The sequence below is a fragment of the Triticum dicoccoides genome, chromosome 2A, assembly GCF_002162155.2.
Source record: "Triticum dicoccoides isolate Atlit2015 ecotype Zavitan chromosome 2A, WEW_v2.0, whole genome shotgun sequence".
Classification (NCBI taxonomy): Eukaryota; Viridiplantae; Streptophyta; class Magnoliopsida; order Poales; family Poaceae; genus Triticum; species Triticum dicoccoides.
The window spans coordinates 568304678-568310677 of record NC_041382.1 but is presented as its reverse complement, the minus strand read 5'-3'; positions in this window follow the sequence as shown (position 1 = coordinate 568310677).

Here is a 6000-nt window from a genome sequence, read left to right as displayed (position 1 = left end):
TGTACATGTCCACCCCCCATTGCTGGAGCAATCGTGCTCCACAGAGTATGGGATTGAATATCCCAGGTCGTGTCTGGAGCATGTAACAGTAGTAGTCTCTCACCGAGACGCATAACCTGCTATTCCCCTCTGCACATGGATGAGTAACGCGGACATTAGAATTCATATGAGAAGTATACAATTCATCTAAACGACAGAATACGAATAAGGCTTACCTGCATCCTCATCATCATCATCATCATCACGTTTACCTCTTGGTTGTTGCACAACCGGCCAAGGGACATCACGTGTAGGAAGTTTCGGGTGCCAACCGAGCTCCCCCCTTGGGTAGAAGAGTGGGTAAGAGAGCGGGTCATACGAGCCAGCCGTCACATGTATACTGTGCCTCTGGTTGTCATTCCCGCAAAGTGTAATCCTACGATCGAACCTCTTCGCTAGGTCAGTGCCCTCCACCCAAATCGCAGCGACCTCAGATGATAGAGGTCTATTATACTTCCGTTGGTCTAGTCTCTGGTCAGTGTTGAGGTCTATCCTGTAATCGTCGAGGTTGTCCCTGTGCGCACCCAAACTCCTAAACTGCTGGGAGTACGGGTTTTCCCTGAGTATGTCCACTAACTTTCTGACGACATCTTGGTCTAATTGCTTGGTGGCAGCCTTGCGATGGGTTAGGCCTGGGTCGTCGTCGTAGAAGTAAAACTGTAGATGATCTGGACGTGACGTTGGCCCGAAGGAATGAACGTTGTGGTAGATGGTGCCATGCGCTCAGAACGTGTACACCCCAGACTTCATGTTTGTGTAGCTTTCATCAAGGCTGACTCCGAGGGTTGTGAAGGAGAAGTGGCCATTGAAGAACCGTATGTTCTCCCGAAAATGCCTTGAGTCCGCATCCATGCTAGACCAAAGCCTCATTAGCTCCGGGATGGGCTCCGGTTGCTTCAGTTGGATCTGCCCACTGCGACAGCAGAATCCCGGGGCCTCGGACACAAACTTCTTGGCCTTGCACTGATCGCAATTTGCGGCGTGCTTCAGTATGTGTGTGTGGTCTGGGAGGTTTGAGTAGACATAGTCCAATGGATCATGGTCGACATAGGTATTTTGACTTGAGTCTTCCAATTCGTCGTGCTCCATGTCATCAGCATCTGAGCCTGCAAACAATGTTTAAAATTAGTGTGATATTCCCGACGGGTGGATGTTGCTCAAGTGGGTGTACATACCTTCACCAGCAAATAGGTAATACTCATCGTCAAAGAGGCTGTCAGGGTTGACATTATCATTCATGAGACGACTAAGGTAAGCGTCCATGTCGTCTGCTCAGGTGCGAAACCAATAAATGAGGGTTCAGTCTCAAGGGACGCAAGGAGAGTAAGGATGGGAGTGTTACCTTCACTTCTGATCGTGTACTCCGGTGTTCTAGATGAGGTCGAGGCACCGTGTGCTTCCACTACGGTAGGTTGTCCACATGAGCTCATTTCCGGTATGGAGATGGACCTGACGGTTGGGGTCTTCACCCTACCTGCAAACCTTTCATTACGCCGATCTAGTAGAGCATTCCTCTCACCACGTGGTACCTTCTGTGATGTTTTTTGCTTGCCAATTTTCTCCTGACGCTTCTTCGCCGCCATACTTCCCTTGCAAGCTCGCTCTCTTTTCCTATGCCGAGCTCTGGACTCATGATTTTGCTCGTCCGCTCTGTTATCCGCTATTGTTATCGGATCACTGGTTAGCTGGTCGACACTTTTCAGGTGATCATCGATTTTGATTGGGTCGTCATCTACAGCCCCGTCACCGAAGGTTCTACTTAGGTAGGCACCTGCAACATTTTTGAGTTGTCGTAAACAACTGTTGAATGTTTACAAAATGAAAGCTAGTTCATGATGGGATAAGTACCATCGGTTTCGGTGTTTCGAATGTATGCGGGGCTCTTGGTGACAGCAGGAGCATGATCAATTTGTTCACCATGGGATTGTTGCCCAGGATCCAACGTGAGGTTACTATCGTCCAGCGTACTGGTACAGTAGGCGGCTGCATCGATATGGAGCAAGTAAATATTTGTTTAATGCATACGAACATAAGATGTGGAGCACATAGGCGAGGAATACCGTAAGATTTGAAGGTGTAACCGCATGTGCTCGCCGTAGCTGAGGTTGCTAAATCAGGACGAGGCATCGCGATGGATTCAGCACACGGGGTGTTCCGGATAGCTTTCTCTCGCTGTCGGCGCTGAGCACTAATCTCCCCTTTTTGCTCTGGTGTTAAGCTATCTCGATGTTTCTGAGCCGTTTCCCGTCTTTGCGTGTTTATTTGTTCCTTCTTCTTCTCGTAAGCGGCTCGCCTCTTTGCGTTTATAATATCTAATGTGTTTGTGTCCTTTGGTGTCTTCATCTCGTAAGCTGCTCGTCTTTGTGTGTTCAACTTATCCTTTTGTTCTTGGTACCCTTCCTCTTCTATTTTCTTTTTATAAGTTGCTCGTCTCCGTGCGTTTATGACATCATTTTTTCCGTTGATAATGTCCCTTTACGTTGGCCCTCACAGCCCCTTATAGCTGGACCTATTGTTGTAGGTCTATACACATTAGCATCCGAACCAGAACAATCAAGTTCAAAGATCTCATGGTTGACTGGAGGTACAACAGTGATACTCCCTCCGTCCCAAAATAAGTGACTCAACTTTGTACTTATTTCTGTTTCGATGTTTGTAGAAAATCAAAGGAGGTGTGAGTTCGAAAGTAATACCTGGACTACCTATGGGGAGTTCTATGGTTGACGCAGAGGGGATTGTTGTTTCATGTATAATCAGGCCTCTCAATCGTTGTGGGTCAGCTGCAATGGCTTGCGAAGGGGATTGTTCAAATTAGTAAAAATTCAATATGAAAGGCATTTAAAGATTGTCTCAGAGTTATACCTAGACTCCCTTTGGGTAGTTCAATGGTTGAGGGCGATGGGGTTGGTGCTTCGCGAATAAATAGTCCGCTTGATGGTTGTGGGTTAGATCGGTTGTCTTGTGAAAGGGACTTTGTTAATTAGTAAGAAACAACATTGAAGGTGAATTACTAAAAACATTACACAAATTCCATATACCTAGACCCTCTTTGGGGTGTATATTAACATTGGTGTCTTCACCAAGAGCGTGTCGGAGGCCATTTGTCGCATCCATCTGTCGCTGTCGGTCTTCCTGCTGTTTCTTCTTCTGATAAGATTCTCGTCTCTTTGTGTTCAACTTATCCTTTTGTTCTTGGTACCCTTGCTCTTCTTTTTTCTTCTTATAAGTTGCTCTTCTCCGTGCGTTGATGACATCCCTTTCCTCCTTTGATAAGGTCCCTTTACGTTGGCCAGCACGGCCCCTCGTAGGTCCATCTGTTGTTGTAGGTATACACAAGTTAGCATCTGATTTTGAACAGTAATAATATTTATGGATAAAATCGTGCACCATCAAGGTTGCGATATATTAATTATATACCAAAGAAGATGATTCGCAACAATCCCCTCTGATGGATTAAATTTACCGCTTCATTATATTTAGAAATTGGAAGGAGGTGTGAGTTCGGAAGCTATACCTGGACTACCTTTGTGGTTTTCTACGGTTGACGCAGAGGGGATTGGTGCTTCATGTATAATCAGGCTGCTCGATGGTCGTGGGTCAGATGCAACGGCTTGCGAAAGGGATTGTTCAAATTAGTAATCGCCAATATCGAAAGCATTTAAATATTGCTGATGAGTTATACCTGGACTCCCTTTCGGAAGTTCTATGGTCGAGGGAGACGGGACATCTGCTTCATGAATAAACAAGCCGCTCGATGGTTGTGGGCCAGCTCCAATAGCTTGCGAAAGGGATTGTTTAGGTTAGTAATTTAACAATCACCAAATACCAATCAATTATCAATTAAATATACCTGGACCCTCTTTGGGGAGTCTATCAACATTGGTGATATCACCAAGAGATTTTCGGAGCCCAGTTGTTGCCTCCATTTGTCGTTGTCGGTGTTGCTTAGCAAGATTCACCCTTTCCCAACGAGAACCAAACGGGGTCAAGTCGTTTGAGGACATCACTGTCATAGACAATTGTCATTGGCAAAGCAGACCAATAAGTACCGTATACTATATTTAACGCACTTTAATCTACATTGAACAGAAGTAAAGTAAGTTCTTGGCATGTTTGGTACAATAATGCTTCTCTTCAGTTTTTGTGCCCAATAACCAACATTGTCATGTAATGCATTGCTTGCTACAGGCTCCGTAAAATGGCAGCGGGTAGAGTTCTTGTCCTGCACAAAGGAAGGTAACTAACCTTCTTGTATTATCTTTATATCTGCATGATTTTGGTGGAAGCAACAGAACAATTTGAAATGCATTGAGTTGTGCAATGGATTAACTACTTTGGTTCAAGTTTTCTTCTTCCTAGGCTGGTCGAGATTAAGAAAAGCAAAAAAAAAGGAGAGTAGATGAAACCACACAGAAAAGCATAGAGTCAGGGGACAACATGAAAATGTTGCTTTGGCCTGGCAGCATCATCTCATCCTCCATTTGTAGTATTTTTTTCTCGGACACAAATCTTGTTTCTCATACGCCACTGACAAGACAAACTTGCTTGGAGTTTTGGCTCCAGGGAGCATATACTCCCTGGTGAACAGTAAATAGAAAACAAAATCCTGAAGATGGATCTTGTTTTGTAAACATAATAAATTTTCATAATCCTGAAGCTTTTCTGTAGACCTTCATGTTAGTGTAACAAGCATGCTTGCCAATTATCTCGGTCTACTCCTTGCTCTTGCTTTGGTGTCATCACTCTACTTCTCTCCATACAGTTTCACCCTGACATGAAAAGCTAGTTCTTATTATCCATGTCATTTATTTTTGTATGCATTGGTAACGCTCATATGTATATATGTGCTAATCAAATATTTGGATTTTGAACCACCAGAGCATTCAAGTAAATGTATGGACTCTCACCTAAATATAAATAAATGGCAGGGATAGTTCCATCAGTACATGCTTGAGGAACACTATGTTTGACCACCAAGATAGGTTTGTGCCAAGTACTGATTTGTGACAAGTATATATACAAACTGAAGATAGTTCCATCAGTATATATAGAAACTAAAGATAGTCAACTAAGTGCATATAAGTGCATACTGGATTCCATATCAATTATGTACCACAGTTATTTCAACAAGCTCTTGATAATTAAAAAAAGGAACACTATGGAGCTAATCTGAAACCGCACAATCATATTCGTGCTGCATTTATTCTGATAGCGTTGCTTGTTGAATAGAAATCATGTATATATCAAATTATCCTCCTTAGCCATGTTCTTGGTACAGGTTACTTCGGTAGAACGTGAGAAAAATTATAGCCGGGGTTAGGATACCTCTCGAGAAGCAGTAAGTTTTCAAAAGGTTTGAATGTATACATATGTCAAGCCTTGCTATGCATTGGTTGTATACTTAAAGCAGTTTAATCTAATACTTTGAACAGGTATATGCCTCGCTAGCACACAAGAACAGTCAGGACCATGTACGAATCGGACGAACAGTTGGGGCTATGTCACACCACCAATCGAACAGTTGTATAGTTAACCCAGTCTCTTCTCGCATTAGTTTAACCAGAAGCGAACTGTGTACAGGTTACTAACCTGTGTCTCGCTCGCAGCCGCGCCGGCACCCGTGGATCGCTGGAAGCCTCGCCGGCACCCGTGTCTCGCTGGCAGCCGCGCCGGCACGGGGGGCAAAGTTTGAAGAAACAGGCCTCGCACACCTGATCCGACGGCAAACTTTGTAGAAATAGTTCAAATCCACATGATCCGAACGCAAACCTGGAAGCGTGGAGAATCAGGCCTTGACTGCCCCGCTCGAAAGATAGGATTTGAAAATTATTTGTTGTATATGGAAAGAGCAAAAATATTAGATTAAACTGTTGTTTATGGAAGCTTCTCGTGACGGAATTTTCCGATATGATTCCATATGGTTTGATTTGATTGGTGTCGTAAATTGAAGGGAAGGATGGA